Source organism: Hemitrygon akajei, chromosome 12, assembly GCF_048418815.1.
Source record: "Hemitrygon akajei chromosome 12, sHemAka1.3, whole genome shotgun sequence".
Classification (NCBI taxonomy): domain Eukaryota; kingdom Metazoa; phylum Chordata; class Chondrichthyes; order Myliobatiformes; family Dasyatidae; genus Hemitrygon; species Hemitrygon akajei.
Genome location: NC_133135.1, coordinates 58,244,976 through 58,266,243, shown reverse-complemented (window position 1 = coordinate 58,266,243; position 21,268 = coordinate 58,244,976). Strand labels below are relative to the sequence as shown.

Here is a 21,268-nt window from a genome sequence, read left to right as displayed (position 1 = left end):
GGTTGTTATCAGCTAAAATTGCTTGTATGGGGATGGGAAGTACCCGCTCCTCGATGTTTTTCCATTGAGCGTCATATGATGGGTTGCACCAACATATCACAGCTCTCAACTGTGCTGCAAAATAATAATCTCTAAGGTAGGCCCCATCCCCCCTTTTCCTTTGCTAATTGCAAAGTTTTGAGACAAACTCTAGGCCTTTTACCCTGCCAAATATACCTTGATAACACCTTGTTCCATTCATTGAATTGGTTTTGATTAATCTCTATTGGTAGGGTCTGAAAGAGATATAACAGTCTGGGCAGTATATTCATTTTAATAGACTCAGTCCTTGAACTGAGACTGAAAAAAGGTATCAGGTTCCATCTTGCCATATCTTCCTTAATTTTTTTTTATATAAAGGCTGATAATTGCATTCTGATAATTTTGCCAAATCTTTTGGCATAATGATGCCCAAATATTTGAAAGACTCTGTTTGCCGTGCCCAGGGATATCTACTTTCAATTTCTCTTGGTGGGCTATAGTTATATGAAACTAATTGGGTTTTATCTATGTTGATCTTGTATCCTGATAATTGACCATATTGTTCAAAGGATTGCATCAATTTAGGTAAAGAGTATGTTGGTTGCCCTAGATAGATTGAAATGTCATCCGCATAACAAGTCAATTTATGCTCTGTCCCTTTAATAGTAATTCCCCTGCTATCTTCATTTTGTCTGATGTATTGAGCTAATGGTTCCAGATATAATGCGAAGAGTAGCGGTGACCATGCACAACCCTGTCTCGTGCCCCTTTCTAGGGTAAGACTATTTGATAAATATCCATTGATTTTAATCCTAGCAGTAGGATTGTCATATAGTGTCTGTATAGTTTTAATAATTGTATCTTGGAAACCAAATCGATGTAAAACTCTTTAAATAAAATTCCAATAACCGAATCAAATGCTTTTTCAGCGTCCACGCTTATCACTATTGCTTCGATTTTATTTTTTTGTATATGATCCATAACGTAAAGTGTCCTTCGTATATTGTCTTGTGTTTGGCGTTGTCGTATAAAACCTATCTGATTGTTACTTATCAGTATGGGTAGAAACTGCTCTAATCATTTGGCCATGATGGAGGTAAATAATCTATAATCTACATTAAGAATGGATATTGGTCTAAATGACCTGCATCCATTTTATCCTTGCCTTCTTTCGGTATAGCTGAGATTATTGCTTCCTTCCAACTGGCTGGCATTTGTGCCTTTTTTAGAGCCCAGTTCAGTGTGGGGAGTAAAACAGGAATTAACTCTTTTCTAAATTCTTTGTACCACTCTGCCGTATACCCATCTGATCCTGGTGACTTGCTTAATTTAAGCCTACTAATTGCAGCTTTTAATTCAACTTCAGTTATGTCAGCAGTCATCGTTCTATTTTGTTCTTCACTTAAAGTGGGTAACTCTAGAGAATTCAAGAATGTGTCAATTTGGGTTATGCTTCCCCCTGGAACTTTGGAATATAGAGTTTTGTAAAACACTTCAAAAGCTTCTTGAATTTCACTTAGCTTATTTTTTTTATCATTTTCATTCTTGGATCCCTAATTCTATGAATTGTATTTTCTGCTATCTTTTTTCAGTTTCCACGCTCGTATTTTCATAGACTTAGATCCACTTGCATAATGTCGCTGTTTCAGAAATATTAAATTTTTCTTGATTTCTTGCATAGCCAAACTATTAATTTCATTCCTAATTTTTAAAATTTCCCCTAATGTATCCTGTGCCAAATTCAATTTGTGTTTTTTCTCTAGTTTTTTCAGCCTATTTTATAATTCCTCTAATGTTTTATTCCTTATTTTTCTCTTATATGAAGATATCGCTATAATTTTCCCTCTTAAGACAGCCTTCAGAGTATCCCATAAAATGGGAGGTGAAACCTCTCCATTATCATTGAATTCTAAGTAGAGACCTATTTCTTATTTAATTTGTTCCTTAAAGTATGGATCATTGAGTAGACTTGAATTTAGTTTCCAAATAGTATTCTTTGGTTGTAGGTCAAAATCAACAGATAAATATATAGGTGCATGGTCACTTACATCTATTGTCCTAATCCCACAGGTGTTTACTTTGTCTTCGTCTTTTCCAGATGTTATGAAATAGTCTATTCTTGTATATACAGAATGGGGAGCAGAATAATGAGTGTAATCCCTTCTGTCGGGGAAAAGCTCCCTCCATATATCAATTAAACCAACATCCTCAAAAAGCGTATTAACTTTCTTATGTAGGGATTTTGTTTCCTAGGTTTTTCTGTTGGAAGAGTCTAACTTTGGTTGTAATTGCAAATTTAAGTCTGCCCCACATATCAGGAGACCTTCTGTTTCCACTACCATAATATCAGTAATTTTCTGAAAGAAACCAATATCACTTCCCGGGAGTGCGTATACAATAAACTGAATTTCCGTCTAAATTCCCTCTTACCAGAATATATCTGCCCTCTTTATCTCCCATTTCAACTCCTCTGCTATGTCCTGATTTATATGAGGAGAAAAACAAATTAGTGAAGACCATTCTCTTTAGTTTCCTATGCTCATTATCACTTAAATGAGTTTCCTGTAAATATACTACATGGGCTTGTTCTTTTTTCATTTTGGATAAAATTCTATTACATTTGATGGATTTAATAGCCCATTGACATTAAAAGAAATGAATTTTACTTTGTCCTTAGCCATCTGTATTTATCTGTCAATGTATCATTGAAATTAGCAGAATAAAACTTACTCTATCTACTCCCTGAACAAATACGAGCCAAGAAATGCAAATAATAACAAAAAACACAATGAAGGTTTGATTCCAAGGCTGAGGTCTCTGGTAGATGACCCTGGGTTGAGCTAGAGGAAATGTCTAGCTGTGGAGGATAACCCTTCCTACTTGTGAGTTGAGGGCCCCCATTGCAGTATTCATAAAAGTCAGTGAACAAATCCATTACACAGAAAAGATTTCCCTGTGTACTCCTCCTATACACACACACATATATATTCTCATTTTGGTGGGGAAAAAGGAGTAAATGAGTGAATAAAGAAGAATAACTGAGTAATATGAAATCCACATTATAATAAGTATTTCTTGAGATAAGTATATCACTGTCTACTTTTGCTTCTATTTAGCTTCTCAACATTTGTAAAGTTAGCCAAATTTTATGGCTCTTCTGGAGGGAGTGAGGGCTGTCTTTGGAAAACTCTCAGTCTCTTCCTGATATACTTCTCTCGGCCTCCTCCCGTCTCCTGCCTTCTCGATTCTCGCATATTTCCCAAGCAGAGCGGGATAATTCCTCTGCCAGGCTTTCCCTCCGTTTGATCACGCTGACGGGCAACCCTCTGGCCTTCATGTCTGTTGTCGCCTCTTCCACTGTCTGATACAGTTGGATCCCATTTTGATAAAACACTCGAAGTTTAGCAGGGTACGGAGTTTGAAATCTAATCCTTTCTTGCTTTAGTATTCACTTTACTTCAGGCTATTCTTTATGTTTCTGCAGGACCACGGGGGGGGGGGTAATCTTGGTTGAAATATATTAATTTATCATATAAAAACACCCTCTTCTTACCCCAGGCCCTTCGTAGGATCTCCACGTTGGTACTGTGTCGAAGGAATTTAATTATTATTGAGCGTGACTTATCTGCTCTGCCTCGGGTAGGCCTCGGGACGAGCGCATGATTTCCAGCTCCATAGTCGAGGGAAGTTCCAGCGCATCCCGCAGCAACTTTCTGTTAAACTCCGTCATAGACAAACCCTCTGCTCCTTCGGGAACATTGTATATTCTGATATTTTCTTGCCGTGATCTTCCCTCCAGGTCAGGCAGTTTACCTTCTTGTTGATTTAATATTTTTATCCTCTTACTTAGTATCCGTTACATGTCTTGCACGTGATCTTCTGCCTTCTCAATTTGAGTCTCTGCCACCGCTATTTTTTGATTGATGTTAGCGAGCTCTGACTTAATATCATGTAGCTGCTGTTTTATATCTTTCTGGAACTCCCTTATCTCTCTCAAAATTTCAAACATATTCACCGATTCACCTGAACGAGGTCCAGCGTCCGCCTCGCTAGCACGCGGTTGGGGAGGAGAGCCGCTTGCTGCACTCCTCTCAGCTGCAGGCTCTGCAGTGTCGCTTTTTAAATTTCCATTCTTTTTCTCCATTCTTGCCCCTCTTATCAGTTCAAATACTTTTGAAAAATACTATATTTGATGGGTTAACAGGGCTAAATATGTGTTTTTCTGGAGGAGCTAGTGACTTAAGCTGCCATTCTCGACGATGACATCACCGGAATCCCAAGTTGTCAGTTCTTAAGATCAACAGACAGTCCTTGTGCACACAGGAAATCTGCACTGAGCATATGTCTAGCCACTTTAGCCAGATCGGAGTCCCACTTGTAACATTGTCCACCAAAGCAGAGTGTCACCTGTCATGTCCTGTAAATTTGGATCCTGCTGCCATTGGCGGCCTCCAGTGAGGTTTTGCTGCTCTTTGCCTTCTAAACAATAGATGATGCTGGCAGCGCACTCACCTCAGCATCCGTGTCACACAAGAAGCGTTGTCTGAAAGGATGTCTGTAATGAACAGTAGATGACCCTGGCAGCTGGAACCCACGGTGATCACAGACCTCTGATGTCCTGATCTGCTGGCATTGTTGAAACTGCAAGGCGGTCAGCACTATCTAGTGTTCGTACCAAAGTGAGTGTGGTTAAAATACAGACCTGGCATTGGGTGTTTTGCAGCTGAGGCCGTGTGTGTGTTGGAGGCCCTGCTCACCGGGCTTGTTGAGGCAGAGAAAGAGGAGGAGTGATGTATCTCTACCTGGCTGAGTGTGGACTATGGGCCCTTTTAGCAAGCTCTCTATAGTCACTCACAAGTACGTTAGTGAGGGCTATGCAAAATTGCTCGGGCATTTGCTGCATAAAGAGTTCTTTAAAAATAAAACAAGGATGGTGATTTCCCTGGAGAGAAAGTGTGTGGTTCATTAGCTCTGAAGGCCTAGCATCCCCCAGGCCAAGCAAGGAGAACAACTGTTTGATGTGCTCAGATTCGATAGTCCAAAGGTCTGTAATAAACGAGTTTTCAGTGGGTGGTATTTATTACGTTCAGACTGGTGTTCAAACAGATTCACCACTCTCGCTGCAGTGGAATTGCCGAGGGATACTACTATGTTGTAATATTGGGTGTCATCTGCAGAGATTTCTCACAGCATGAATACAAACCAAGCAACGGCATTTTGCTCCCAAAACTCCAGCAGTTTTAAAGTGACTTCATTTGTTCAATTATTCTGGAATCGTCCTACAACATTGGGGTCATCAAGGTGGGTTTTCGTAAATAAAATGGCAGAGGCATTTTACGTTTAAGGCAAACCATAAAAAGCTCTTTATTCTCAACCCAACACAGGACATAAAGCGCGGTAAAAACTTCACCTAATTAAGTCATCACATCAGACCAGCCTGTCAAAGTGAACCCCAATCCAATGTCGGTGGTTGTGAATTAGGCATATGTTTCCACTCATAACATTACCCTGCAACAGTTTGCCAAGTTTTCCATTACCATTTTAAATGTGAACATAAAAACTTAAAGGAAAAATCTGACAGAAGATTTGCAAGCATATTTTGGCATAATTAGTTTGCTGTGGAAGGAATTGCAGGACCACTAATTTGCAATGACCATTGCTAAATTCTGCTTGTAAAAAGATACTGATATTTTATCTTGCTATTTGAAAATTCCATATTACAATCAATAATACTCTCAAAATTAGGCGAATGTAATTTTTTGCATATTCTTTTCCCTTTAACTCATTTAAAAATATCTTTTCCATTGCTTTAAAGTTGTGAATGCAGAGTAAGTTTGAAAGCACATGCATCAATTGCATAGTAGGAAGTTGTTGAGGATATTAGAAAAAAAATGCTGGAAGAGCTCAGCAGTTTGGGCAGACTGTTTGGAGAGAGAACTGGAATTAATGTTTCCAATTTGATAATTGAGAACTGATGAAAGATTATTGGCCTGAAATGCTAAATCTGTCTATTTTCACAGATCATGGAATTACTGGTAATTAGAAATATATAGAAGGAAATTGGTCTCATCATCTGCTTAAGTTGTTGCTGGGATAGGAAATGGGTAAGTATCTACTGGGATTTGGGAGAGAAGACAGTCTTTTGTTATTATAAACTACAAGTCTGCTTCACTCATGGATTTGCTCAAATTCAACAAGAGAAACATCAGCAAAGGCAACAACAAGTATGCTGTGATTAGCCTGTTTAGTTTTCTGTCTCAAGTTCTTCAGAAATGAACAATGTGTATTTTACTTGAATTAAGAATTTGCTGTTTATCCTGTAATTATACTTACATCTTCCTGTATAAATAAGTAGAATTTCATGGAAGAGACCCATAATTCACAGCTAACAGAATGATGCTGTTATATGGAAATGTGAGATGCCAGGATATTTTTTGAGTGTTTATTTAAAAAAAGCTACACTGTTTTTGGATTTTGGTCCTGGCAATCACAAGACGTGTAAAAGAGAAAGGCTGTTCACATCTTTTCTTTACTGATCCTTTTAATTAAATCCCACAGTCCATTTCTTTTCTGTTCATAGTATCTAGCCAATATCTCAGAATCTGTCTTCATTAGTGAACTACTGGTCACATTGTATGGTAATTTGTATGAAAAACTACCTAACATTGTTATTACATTTACTTTTTACTGGTATGAACGTGTATATCCTTGAAGTTCTTGTTTCATATAAAGTGAAATTTGAGATCTTTTTATGATTATTATCTCCAAAGTGCCTGCTTTAATAGCTGATCAACAACTTCTGATTCCAGTAATATTTAATGATCCATATGGATATTTTAATTCTGCCATGGACAGTCCCAAGCCCAGCTGCATGAGGCCAGCAACCCCATTATGTAAAAACCCAGTGCTAGAGAAGCGCCAACAAAAACTCCAAAGACCTCATCCCTGGGAGAAGAAGGTTCTTTGATGGACTACACCTGGGGACAACTTGAAAGACTGGCCAAGGACAGAGGACTCTGGCAAGCTGCTGTCAGTGGCCTATGTCCCAGTAGGGGTCTTGGGCTTAATAAAATATGGAGTTGGTTGATTATTGATACATGCACAGTGAAAAAAACATTTTCCATACAGATCATTTCATTACAATAGTCTTTGAGATAATGCAAGGAAAAAAACCCAGCATGCAGAATAATGTGTTACAGAGTAAGTGCAGAGCAGGCAAACAATAAGATGCAAGGCCATAACAAACTTGTGAGGTTTAGAGTCCATCTTACTGTACTAGTGGACCATTCAGTAGTTTTACAGCAATCGATAGAAGCTGTCCTTGAGCCTGATGTTGCATACTTTCAGACTTTTGTACCTTCTACTCAATAGTAGAAGAGAGAATATCTGGGGTGAGTGGTATCTGATTATGTTGGCTGCTTGATAATAACATCTCCTCCATGTTGATCATCAACATAGGTGAATCTCAGGGATGCTTGCGTAGCCCACTGCTCTATTCTCTCTACACTCATGACTGTGGGACTGAACATAGCTCAAGTGATGACACACTATTGTCTCAAATGACAATGAGGAGGCAAACAGGACTGAAGTAGATCAGCTGGTTCAGTGATGTTGCTACAAAAACTGAAAGTCAGCAGGTCCAAGCAGTTTGACTTCTGGACTTCAAGAAGGTGAAGTTGGGAGAACACACACCAGACCTCATTGTGAGGGCAGTGATGGAGAAAGTGAACAGATTTAAGTTCCAGGGCATCAGCATCTCAGAGGATCTATGCTGGACCCAACACATTGATGTATTTACAAGGAAGGCATGTTATTGGCTGTATTTCAGGAAATTCAGGAGATTTGCTATGTCACCATTGACATAAATTTCTGTGGACGTACAGTGGAGAACATTCTCTCTGGTTGCATCTCAGCCTGGTATGGAGGCTTCAATGCACAGGATCGCCAGAGGCTGCAGATTGTTGTAGATTCAGCCAGCTCCATCACGGAGCTGATGGTCAGGAAAAATGAACAGACTATTTTCTGTTCTATGAGGTGTCATAAAGCCAAAGAAAATACTATCCTAGACTATAATCACTGAAGTGTTTCAGTTCAGGAACAACGTGTAGCAGTTTTGGTTTTATTGTACAATTAGTCTCAGTATATTTTTAATTGGTAAAATCGTGAAACACAGTTTCGATAAAACTCATTGTAATTCACTCAGCTGTATAGTCTTCAAGATTGGTGGACCAAACAAACGTGTCAGAATGATGATAGACACATTTCTCACTCGATATGTCATAATTAAGCTTCAAAAATTTCTTTAAGTCCTTAAACCCCACTGTTGACTATCTGGCATTCCCATCCCAAGCTACAAGTCGTGACCTGTGTTAGGACTTGGAGCAATCAATCTGTTTCACAGCAAAGTATACTTAGCAGACTGAAAAGCAAACATTTAGACTATACACTAAGTTTATTTAAAAAGGAACTAAGACAGCTTGAACCATAACAGACAGAACTTTCGACCAAGATTTCACTAACATCTAATAAAAGTAGCAAAATACAGTAGGTGGAGGAAAATGCAGATTATGTTGTTGACAATATTTTTAGGTACTAGTGCTAGTTTGTTATAGAGTGGAAGATGACTGAGTTAGTACTTTTGCTTGGAAAATGATATCACAATAGACAACTGTTGTCCTACTTACATATAATCTCTTCATGGTGCATGCTAAGATACATTTTTATAGGGCATGAAGGTTATTAATCCATTTGGATTTAAGTTTATATCTGGTATTGGACAGCAAATTCTGCAATATTCCAGACCTTCATTGCATATCAAAGGTCTATGAAGAGAGAAAAATGTGAAGAGTGTTAGATCAATACAGGAAATTTAAATAAATTGACAGTAATTTTGTTTCTGATTATTCGTTTTAACTTTTCCATTCAAATTTTCTGATCTAGTAATCTAGATGTCTGGATAAACAATCCAGAGACCAATTCAAATCCCACCAAGATCATCATACAAAAATCCATTTGATCACATATGCTTTTCAGAGAACCAAATTCTCCATCCTTGCGCACTCTGGCCTGTACACAACTCCAGAAGCACCCCAAGCAGTTGGCTCTTAAATGCCCGAACAAAGCCACTCTGTAAGCCACTCATGCTTCAATATTGTTGCATTTAAACAGAAAGAAATAAAAATGGACACTGATACTGACACTGAATTTCAACATAAAGTTGGTCTCGATGTGGCCAACATTGCAAAATCCTCCCCACAAACATCTAGGGCCTAGTCTAAACTGGGAGACTGCTTAGGCAACAGCTTGACATGGCTCTTCTCACAGAATGATACCATGGAGATACTGTACCAGACACCTCCATCACAAGTCTTGGGCACCTCGTGTCCAACGGCAGTACAGCTCACAAGAGGTGATAGCACAAGTAATATACATTTAAGAAAGAGTATCTGTTAGAGCCCTCAACATTGACTCCAGATTCCATGAAATGTCATGGTAGCAGGTCCAATAGTGAAAATTTCTTGTCTACTTTCCTCAGAATTGAACAATCTTCAAAATAATACTGAAAATGGGAAGATTACAGAATGAGCTGGCTGAGTGTCCAAGGCAATAGCTGCTGGTCAGAATCTGTGGTAACCACTGGGTGAGCTAACAGGAGGATTGACCAGTTTACCTGTGGCAGGTGTATCAGTTTCCAAAAGCATTTATAGCAGTGACACTGAGCAGTCCTTGTCTTCATGCTGCCAAAGATGCATCCACTAAATACAGATTTGAAGGAGGTGAGTAATTAAACAATCAATTATTTTGAGTTTAATAATTGTAATAAATTTAGACTAATATGTAGAAACTTGTTTTGCATTTTGACAGAGAAGTGTCTTTGCTGTTGATCAGTGTCAGAAAAGCCAAATTAAATCCACTGTAATTCAATGCTGTAAAATAATAAAACATGAATACTTCAAGGGGGTTGAATACTTCTTATCAACATTGTATATATATGAAACGCTCTGGTTTTGTCGGCTGCATAAGTCTAGGAAAGACAATTTCTGGCCCCACCAAACATGGGAGATCGAAGCGCAGGCTCCCCCCCAAAACCCCCTGTTTGTGGGATACTGTGTAATTCGTTACCCTGTTACAAATAAGGACCATGAAATAGCAGTCAGTACATTGCATACAATTAAATGATTTAGCTTTATAATTCTTAATTTGACTAAAGGGTTAGTAAAGAAAAAGCAAAAAAAAGAAAAGGGCCCATTTTAATGAAACAGATAAATGTGCACAATTTGGAGCTCACAATTTCCCATTTGCCGATCTTCCTTCGATCTCATCCTGGGCTTCATTGAATTGTGGCCCCGTTCCAGGTTGAGTCCTATGACCTCTTCCCTTCGGTGTCTTCTTCCTTTATCTCCCGAACAAAAGACCCTGCTCACCCCGGTGTCAGGCACACATCATGAGAAACACACTCCCTTGATTGGATGTCTTATTCCATTCATTTTCAGGAATAACTGAAACTGTTTTGCAATAAACTGTAGTCCCATTGTCACTTATAAAATGTCCTGGAACACCAGCCCTTGAGAATGGGCTTCTCACACATCAACAGTGTGCAAGAGTGTAGTGGAGGTTATTTGGAAAACTTCTGGCTATTTTGTAGCTGCATCTTCTGGGCATGTTGACATCCTGAACAGTTCATGGCAAGCTGTACAATCTGCTGATCTACTCCAGGCCACTGGACAAAGTGTTGAGCTAATGCTTTCATTTTGACCATGCCTAGATGACCACATGTAGCTCCTCCAACACTTTTGCTCTCCGCTTGGACTCTCAATCCCTTCATCTGGGCTCTGGTTCCGGTAAGTTGGCGGCGCACTCAATTGCAGCAGTTTCTATGGGGTCAACAAAAGGTGCTTTTGTCCTTTTTAAATGTATTTTTTTACGATGGTAATACCCTGCTTGATATTAAGAACTTAAAGTATTGCAAGTCTACCCCATCAATGAGCTGTTTGTTGTCAGAGAAAATGAAAGAGCTGTGTACCATGCTACTGTCTGCGTTGAAGGAGTCGTACACTCTAATATTGAGTGACTGGCTTGTTCACTTTTCTTGTAAGACCCTTTTGGACTTGTAAATGTGGAGTACTGCAAGTTCAAATCACTGTTTTATTGGCGGAGAGCAGAGATGGGTGGCAGGGGAACTGCGCAGCTTCAGTCTTAGCAAGGACTAGGCCTCAAGGTGTGGTGTCACCTGTCTACAGGCGCCAGGAGAGAGGTGCCTGAGCTGGTGTGCTCGGTGCATCCAGGCTGGAGTCGGTGCTGCACTTCCCCCCAGAGTTTGCTCAACAGAAGACAAGCTGCATTGTGGTCGACTGCAGATTTCTGCAGCATTTATGGACTCAGGATTTGGATTATATATATATATTTTTTGTGTGGCTATATTTTACTGATATCTTGTATGTGCTTGCAATCTTGTATTCGTGCGGACGAGGTCTCAAGCTGCAGTGTCACCTGTTTACAGCCAGCAGGAGAGGGGCGTCCAGGCTGGAGTTGGTGCTGCCCCCCCCACCGGTGTTAGCTCGGCAGAAGACAAACTGTATTGTGCTCGTTGGCAGGTTTCTGTGCCATTCAAGGCTCGGATCTGGACTATTTTTTTGTGTGGCTGTATTTTACTGATATTACGTGTGCTTGCTATCTTGTATGTGTAATGTGTGCTTTGAGCTGTGTGAGTGTTGGTACTGTGTTCTGTACCTTGGCACTGGAAAAACGCTGTCTCATTTGGCTGTATCCATGGATATTCACATGTTGTTGAGTGACAATTAAACTTGAATTGAATTAAACATGAGGCAACCTATGTCAATGGCAAGTTCATCATCGTGCTGGTAAAGATGGAGGAACTGGAATTTCTGCTGGTCATTCCAGCCATTTTGAGTTTGCATGTAGACCTGAGGCGGTGTGGGAACTTTTCTTGTTTGCCTTTGGATCATCTCTGTCATAATAGGGGAGACATTTGATTTGCATTGGGGAGAATACATCAAGGGCTATGCCCCCTTTTGTAAATTTTTTAAATCTTTCCAAGGTAAATGGGACAATCCATCAGATTAGTCATTCTCTTGAATTCAATCTTGTAATTGTGCCCTCCAAGAAACATCTCTGCATTTGTGCTGCTGCTTTTAGTGGACACCTTTCTGTGGATTGAAAATCGGCGTCAGTGGTTGATGATTAGTAATAAGGGTAAACGCTCTCCCATACAAGTACTGGTTGAAATGTTTTGTACCCCAGACCAGACTCAAACCCTCTCTTGTCAATCTGTGCATAATTTTTCTTTGCAGCGGTAGGGGTATGTGGTGCAAAGTCCATGGGGCATTCATTTATATCAGTTTAACATGTCACATGACTGCACCTACACCATAAGGCAAGACGTCACAGGCAAGCTTCGCGATTTAATGTGGATCTTAATGTGTGAGTACAGTGTCTGATGTCACCATTTCCTCCTCATCCGTAGTAGTGTGTTCAAGGGGTGGTGCACATTAGCTAGGTTTGGCAGGAACATATTATAGTAATTGATAAATCCTAAATGGGAACCACAATTGTGACATACCCTCTGGCATCCACCACTGCTTGAATTTTCTCAGCACACTTGTGTAATACTTGTGCATCAATGGTGTGACCACAGTAAGTGATGGTTGGTCTAAAGAATTCACAATTGTTGAATCATTCTCAAGCCCATCATCTTTTTAACAGTGTCTTGAGATTCTGGAGATGTTCTTGACATCCTTTCCAGTAACAATGATGTCATCCAAGTAACACTGAGTGTCTGGATGGCCTTGCAGTATCTGGTCCACAGCTTTCTGCCAGAGTGCAAGTGTAGCTACTATTCCAAAAATAAGCTTATGGTAGCGATAATGCCTTTTGTGAGTGTTTAGTGAGAAACACTTTGGACTGTCATTCCATTTCCATCTCTAGGTAGAACTCAGCTAATTCTACTTTGGTGAGATATTTTCCTCCAGAAAGGTTTGCAAAGATATCCTCTATCCTGGGCAGAGGGTATTGATCTGCTTTCAGTACTGGATTGATGGTGACATTAAAATCACTACAGATCCTGACAGACCAATTCTTCCTGGCTACTGGGACCACTGACTCCATTCAACCATGGAAAGAATTTCTTCAGCCTCCATGTGATTTAGCTCTCTGGCTACTTCATCATGGGAATCAGACAGGCTTTGTAAAATGTGTTGCCCTTGATATGTTTGAGTTTCCAGTGTCATCTTTGAACTCTGCTGCGGCATTATCCAATATCTTAATTTACTTTCAGATGATCCTATTACAGGGGATGTGGCTTGCAAATAATGGAAAGATCTCCAAGCGAGCCATAGTTGTCTCAGCCACTCACATCCCCACAATACTGGCCCTCCTGTTTTTAACACTTTCAAGACCAATACAGCTTGTTATTTCACTGTTAAAAATGTCATTCTCACAGGAATTATTTTTACTCCAGTATAGGCTCTCAGTTGGATGTCTGTAGGCTTCCGTTTGGTATCTCTGAATTGACATCAGAATTCATTTTGTGGAATGGCTGAAACAGCTGAGCTAGTGTCCACATTCACCCCCCCTTTGTTTTAAAAGAGAGTCCCCATGGGGCGAAATTTCTTACAAGTATATTTACAGGTTAAATCTATCAGGTGGTCGAATCTGTCGCTGCGATCGACGTAGCACCGGCTGTGATTGCACAGATGCCGGTGGTGATTGCACCGGAGACGGTGGTTGTGCTGGTTCCGGCCTAACTGGAGGTGTCAGCCCACTAGGCGTCAGTGATCCCTCATGCGTGTGCGAGGCGCCTGGTATATGCGCGTGCGAGACGCCCAGTATAGGAGTGTTGTGAGGAGTCTGTGTAGGGCTCGGTGTGCGCGGTGTCACCTCGGGTACAGGGTTCATAGTTACCGTGGAGTGTTCGGGTAGTGGTCTGCTGCTCCTGCGGGCGCCAGGTCGCGGACGGAGACCGTGTCCTCCCGCCCATCAGGTAAGACCACGTAAGCATACTGGGGGTTCGCATGTAGAAGGTGAACCCTCTCGACCAGTGGGGAGTATTTATTGCTCCTCACATGTTTCCGGAGCAGCACTGGCCCTGGGGATGTCAGCCAAACCGGTAGGGTGGTCCCAGTGGCAGACTTCCTGGGAAAAGAGAATAGGCGCTCGTGAGGGGTGGCATTGGTGGACGTACATAACAGGGAGTGGATAGAGTGGAGTGCCTCGGGGAGGACCTCCTGCCATCGAGAGACCGGCAACCCTTTTGACTTAAGGGCTAAAAGTGTGGCCTTCCACACTGTGGCATTCTCCCTATCCACCTGTCCATTTCCCCGGGGATTATAACTCGTGGTCCAACTAGTAGCAATGCCCCTACCCAGCAGGTACTGGCGCAGCTCGTCACTCATAAAGGAGGACCCTCCATCACTGTGGATATAGCAGGGATATCTGAACAGAGTGAAGAGCTGGCACAGGGCTTTTATGACGGACGTGGTAGTGGTGTCGGGGCAGGGGATGGCGAGTACTCGTCGATAATATTGAGAAAGTAGACATTGCGATCAGTGGAGGGAAGGGGGCCCTTAAAGTCAACACTCAGTCGCTCAAAGGGGTGGGTGGCCTTGATAAGTTGCGCCTTTTCAGGACGGTAGAAGTGCGGTTTGCACTCAGCGCAGACTTGGCAGTCCCTGGTCATCATCCTGATGTCCTCAAGGGAGTACGGCAGGTTCCAGGCTTTCATGAAATGGTAAAATCGGGTGACCCCCGGATGGCAAAGATGTGCATGGAGGGCGTATAGCTGGTCGAGCTGTCCGTTGGCACATGCTCCCCGGGATAGGGCATCAGGGGGCTCATTGAGCCTTCCAGGCTGGTACAGGATATCATAGTTGTAGGTGGAGAGTTCTATTCTCCACCGCAAAATTTTATCATTTTTGATTTTGCCCCGCTGTTGGTTGCTGAACATGAATGCAACTGAGTGCTGGTCGGTCAGCAAGGTGAACCTTTTGCTGGCGAGATAGTGCCTCCAGTGCCTAATAGCTTCCACTATGGCCTGGGCTTCTTTCTCCACCGCGGAGTGCCGAATTTCATGGCCTTGAAGGGTACGAGAAAAGAATGCTACTGGCCTGCCTGCCTGATTGAGGGTAGCAGCAGGCGCAAAATCGGAGGCGTCACTCTCTACTTGGAAGGGAATGGTTTCGTCCACCGCATGCATCGTTGCTTTGGCAATGTCCCCTTTAATGCAGCTGAAGGCCGCGCAGGCCTTGGCAGAGAGGGGAAATGTGGTAGACTTGACCAGGGGGCGGGCCTTGTCTGCGTAATGGGGGACCCATTGGGCGTAATAGGAAAAGAAGCCCAGGCACCGTCTGAGGGCTTTGAGAGTGGTGGGAAGAGGGAGTTCTAACAGGGGGCGCATACGGTCGGGATCAGGGCCAATGACCCCGTTTTCCACGACATACCCAAGGATAGTGAGTCAGGTGGTTCCAAACACACACTTGTCCCTATTATAAGTAGGGTTCAGGGCTTTGGCCACTTGGAAAAATCGTTGGAGGTTGGCGTTGTGATCCGGCCAGTCGTGAACACAAATGGTGATGTTATCCAGATAGGGAAATGTGGCCTTCAGTTGGCACTGGTCCACCATCCGGTCCATTTCCTTCTGGAAGACCGAGACACCATTTGTGACACCGAATGGGATGCGCAGGAAGTGATAGAGCCTGCCGCCCGCCTCGAAGGCGTGTAGGGGCGGTCCTCTGGGCGGATGGGGAGCTGATGATAAGCGGATTTCAGATCTATTGTCGAGTACACCTTGTACTGAGCTACCTGGTTGACCATATCCGCGATGCGGGGTAGGGGGTACGCGTCAAGCTGCGTGAACCTATTGATGGTCTGACTATAGTCCACGACCATCCTATTTTTCTGCCCGGTCTGAACAACAACCACCTGGGCCCTCCAAAGGCTTGTGCTTGGCTCAATAATCCCCTCCCTGAGCAGCCGCTGCACTTCTGACTGAATGAAGGCCCTGTCCCCCGCACTGTACCTCCTGCTTTTAGTTGCCACAGGTTTACAGTCGGGGGTCAGGTTGGCGAACAGTGGTGGGGGAGGGATCTTGAGGGTGGAGAGGCTGCAAGTGGTGTCAGTGGCGCAGCTGTCGGCATGGTGCTGGGTGGGATGTGTGGTTCGGTGTGTGTGTGTGGTCAGTAGTGAGGTATATGGCGAGGTCCCACAAAACTGAGGATTCCTGACAGTGAGTGGTGGGAGGGGCCCGTCATATGCCATAGTCACACTTTCGAGGTGGCTCTGGAAGTCCAGCCCCAATAGCACAGGCGCGCACAGTTGAGGCATGACCAGTAGCGCAAAGTTCCGATATTCTGTGCCCTGCACCACCAATGTTGCTACACAACCCACCCGGATGTCTGGAATGCGACCCAGAAGCCATGGTGACCCTCTGGCTTACTGGCCATGTCACGAGTCCGCAGCGTTGCACTGTGTCCAGGTCAATAAAACTCTCAGTGCTGCCCATGTCAAACAGGCAGCTAGTCCTGTGCCCCTCCACCAGGATGTCCATCATTGACCTTGCAAGCTGGTGTGGGGCGCTTTGGTCGAGGGTTTCGGTGGCCAGAGTTGAACTGCCGTCTTGGTGCCTGGTAAGCACCAGTGGGTAGGGGGCTGGGCATGTTGGCGCCGACAAAGATGGCCGCTCCCATCCGGGCATGCAAGATGGCGGCCCCCATGCCTCGCACGAGGTGGGCAGGCAAGATGGCGGCCCCCATGCCTCACACGCAGCGCTGCCTGACCCCGCTCGTGGTTTAGACTTACAGACCTTGGCGAAATGGCCCTTCTTCCCGCAGCTGGAGCAGGTCGCTTCTCGGGCCAGGCAGCGTTTTTGGGGGTGCTTTTTGAGTCCGCAGAATTAACACTGCGTGGGCTTGCGACTGGCAGCAGCTGTGGTCGGGTTCAGGGAGTTCGTGGAATCGCGACTGGCAGTGGCGGGGTCTGAGGTGTCCACGGAACCGGCGGGGGATTGCGCGGCTGGACAGCATCAGCGTTGTGCAGAGCAGCCTCCAGCGTGTCAGCCGTCTCGATCGCCGAGCGTTAGGTAAGATCGGCATTTTCCAGCAGCCGCTGGCGCACATACACTGACCTGATTCCTGTAACAAAGGCGTCTCGTACTAGCAGCTCCGCATGCTGTTCTGCCGTGAGTGTTTTGCAATCACAAGTCCGCACGAGTGTCTGTAGGGCTCGGAGAAACTGGGCGCTCGACTCTGCAGGCCACTGTTGTTGCGTAGCTAAGCGATGTCTTGCGTAGACGGTGTTCACCGGCCGCAGGTACTGTCTTTTGAGGGCGTCCAGTGCCCCTTCGTAGGTCGGCAGGCCTCTGATAAGTGAGTAAACTTTCTGGGTGACCCTCGAGAGGAGACTTCGGTGCATAACAGCGGGTTCAGTTGCACTAATCTCCTCCAAGTATGATTGGAAGCATGCAAGCCAGAGTTCAAAGACAAGAGCTGCTTCAGGGTCTTGGGGGTCCAAATCCAATCTTTCCGGACGTAAAACGCTTCCCATGTTTTAAAACTTCCAATCAATAAAATTGATGCACCATCAATAACTCTCTCTGAGACGTGAAGTCGAGATATCGGCTTTTATTGACTGGAAGAAAGAACAAGCAGTAGTTGACAACCATACTACATCCTGGAGAATGAGGCCGGGCTCAGGCCTCAATCGCCTTTATACCGGGGTCTGTGGGAGGAGCCACAGGAGCAGTCAGCAGGGGACGTGTCCAGACAGGTATATGTAGTTCACCACATTCCCATTCACTTCGATAGACACCATACTGCTTGTCTATTGTTAGTTTTCATATTTTAAATCTCAAGGCTCTCTAAACCCATGACACTCTCATGACTTTCAGACTTTTCATCAACAGCATGCAGATTAGTGCTCTGTTTGAAAATGCAACTTGACTTTTTATCTTTTTCTTTTCCTTGTGCAGTACATTTATTTGTGTCTGCCTGACATGCTGTCTGTATGTGTCCTACTTTGTTTCATTTTCTGCAAGTTTCACCTTTAAATCTGCATTAGTCTGGTGTATTTGAGCCCTTGCCACAACAGCAGCACAATTTGTTTAGCCAGGCTGGTTTCTGTTTAGACACTGCAATTTTGTTGACATTCCCTTTCATTCCTGACTGTAACTCCATTGTGTCTCTGTCTGCTGTTTCCATTGATACAGCAATTTTCAACTGCTCTTTTAAATGTGAGTTGTTCCAGTTAGGAGCCATTTTTAAATTCTTTAAATTAAGTTCCACAAGAATTACCCAATCTCTCAATTCATCATTCAGTCCACTACAGAACTCGCAGTCCTCAGATAATTTCTTCAATTCAGTCACGTAAACTGAAATTATCTCCCCTTCCTTTTGATTGTGCTTATGAAACATAAAGTGTTCTGCAATCACCAATGGCTTCAGTTCTAAATGTTCCTGCATTACTTTCATGACATCAGCAAAGCTTACTTAGGCTGATTTGATTGGAGCAGTTAAACCTATAAGGAAACTGAATTCATTTCCACCTATTACACTCAGCAACACTGGCACTCCCTTTGCATTGGTTTTTTTTTTGCTTAATCTCTTTTTTTATTATTAATATCATTCAGTACTCATTGTTTATGAACCTGTGAATTACGGTTTGTAATTCCAGAACAAAATTCTAATCAAAAGATAAACACAGGGCACTGGAGGTAATGTGTGTCTACTTAGTTTTTACTTCAGTGAGGCGTGTATTTGTGATGTATTGAGATAATGACGTATACCATTCATGTACTTTTACATATAACTCATAACGAATTATGTAAACAACAAAGAATGCTTAGACAAACAATATATTTACAGTCATTCAAATATTAGTGAAGTATGAAATACACAACAATTTCCATGCCAGGACCACTGTTAACCTCCGGTTTAAGGTGATGAGCAGAGGGGAATGAGAATGTTTATGAACACTGTTTGTTGATATGACTTGGAATGGTCTATCTGGTAGCTTAGTGGGGAAGTACATGCAATGGAATGAGAGAATTGTAATTGTTTAAAAAAACAACTTCGTAAAGCCTTAGGAAAGAGCAGGTTTGTGAACCTGATCAATTAGCCCTTGCTGGATGCAAAACAGCCATTAGGCTTTTCTGTGCATCTTAGCCACAGAAATAGGTAATCCTCCTGTGCGATAGTAGCCAACATCTTAACCCACAATATCCTTCCACAGAATTAATAGTAGATAACTCCCATTTTCTGACTGCACAAATATCCTGTTATACCCATTAAAAAAATATTTAGATGTAATAATGTTTATTTTTCCTCATTTTTATAGAATTTTCCTTTCAAAGGCCTTTGAACAGGGATCCTACAAGAGGTAGAGGATTGGCCCAGTACTGGGTAAAGCCCTCCCAAATATTGAGCACATCGACATGAAAACCGCGAGCATCCATCAACAAAGATCCTCACCACTCAGGCCATGCTCTTTTCTCACTCCTGCCACCAGGTAGAAGGTTCAAAAGCCTCAGGACTATCACACTAAGTTTAATAACAGTTACCACCCCTCAACCATCAGGCTCTTGAATAAAAGGGGATAACTGCACTCACTTGCCCCATTACTGAAATGTTCCTAAAATCAGTGATCTCACTTTAAGGACTCTATCTCATTATCTCTTGTTCTCATTATTTATTGCTATTTATTTATATTTGCATTTGCACAGATTGATGTCTTCTGCACTCTGGTTGATCTTTCATTGATCCTGTTATAGTTACTATTCTATAGATTAGCTGAGTATGTCCACAAAGAAATAAATCTCAGGTTTGTATATGGTGACACATATGTACTTATGTAATAAAGTTTACTTTGAACTTCCTTTTAGATAAAATCTCCATTACTATTCCCATCATGGCATTGGAGTGGGCCTTAGCACCAGAACATTAAAAGTATCGGAAACCGTATTGTTTCATGGTCTCTAATACCGTATGCATCATTTTAGTTTTTCCCTTGGCTAAGAGAGGTACTTATAGCCTTATTTCTTTATCATCAGTTAAATCTGAAATCAAGCATGCCTCTGTGTGATACCATCTGTAGAATGGAAGCAGTACTGTATATAATCAGCACACTGTTGCAGATTTTCATTGATTTTCATCTTATTTAAACCAAATGTCAATATTATAGAGTTACTATGCTTTGCTCTTCATTGACAAGTGTGAAGATAGAATATAATAGTGTTTCAAAATCAGTTATATCAGGCAAGGACAACATTTTATATATTATTATCTACATGATAACCAATATTTCTGCAATGATCTTGACTTTTTTTGTTCGTTTTTAATTTCAAATAGAGATTACTCAATGGGGCACAATGTGACTGATGTATATGTGTGTAAGAATTCTCAGGAGCAGCAAAGGAAAATTTCAAACACAACGACTAGAGTCAGAAAAATATTACAATCTAATCTTGATGCAAGGTGGAAATGGTTCTACATCTGGCAGATGGCATTTAGAGTTGAAAAAAGCATTGTTGCAGTCATGGACAGGGTTAATACCAAGGATATAATTATGATATGTAGAAGAGTACTGCACCTGTCAGGCATTTGGCCCAGGACATCAAGCTGATCTTGTTGCCAATTTAATGTCTTAGTCCTGGGTATCATCCATATATCCTCCATATTCCTGTGTCTGTCTAAAAGTCTACAAAACTGACAGTTTCCACTACTACCTCTGTAACCTATTCCAGGCTCCTACCACTCTCTGCACAAAATAACCTGCCCCTTACATCACCTTTACACTTACCCCACCCCCAACCTTTAAAATAGGTCATCTGCTGTTTCTAGGTCATCTGACGTTTCTACTCACGGTAAAGATTCTGACTATCTATCTATGCCTATCATACAACTTATATTTGTCTAACTTGCCCTTATAGCTCATACCTTATAATCCAGGCAGCATTCTGGTAAACCTCTGCTGCATACTGTCCACATCCTTTCTGTACTGGGGCAACCAGAACTACACACAATACCCCAAATGGAGTCTGACTAAAGTTTATATAACTGCAGAATGGTCATTCAACACCCCTAACAGTGAAGGCATGCATGCAATACACATTCTTCATCACTGACAAAGTCCTGACGAAGGGTTTCGGCCCAAAACGTCGACAGTGCTTCTCCTTATAGATGCTGCCTGGCCTGCTGTGTTCCACCAGCATTTTGTGTGTGTTGTTCTTCATCACTTGTCC

General features: G+C 42.5%; 1 protein-coding gene across 1 annotated transcript in view; it reads left to right on the top strand.

Moving 5' to 3' along the window:
* Positions 1-3,628: 3,628 nt before the first annotated feature.
* The window catches only part of lepr (leptin receptor), a 212,608-nt gene continuing 194,968 nt past the window's right edge, over positions 3,629-21,268 (top strand). Inside the window, exon 1 of the mRNA XM_073063177.1 lies at positions 3,629-9,797. The gene's annotated coding sequence lies outside the window, so the exon portion shown is untranslated. The remainder of the gene's footprint in view (positions 9,798-21,268) is intronic.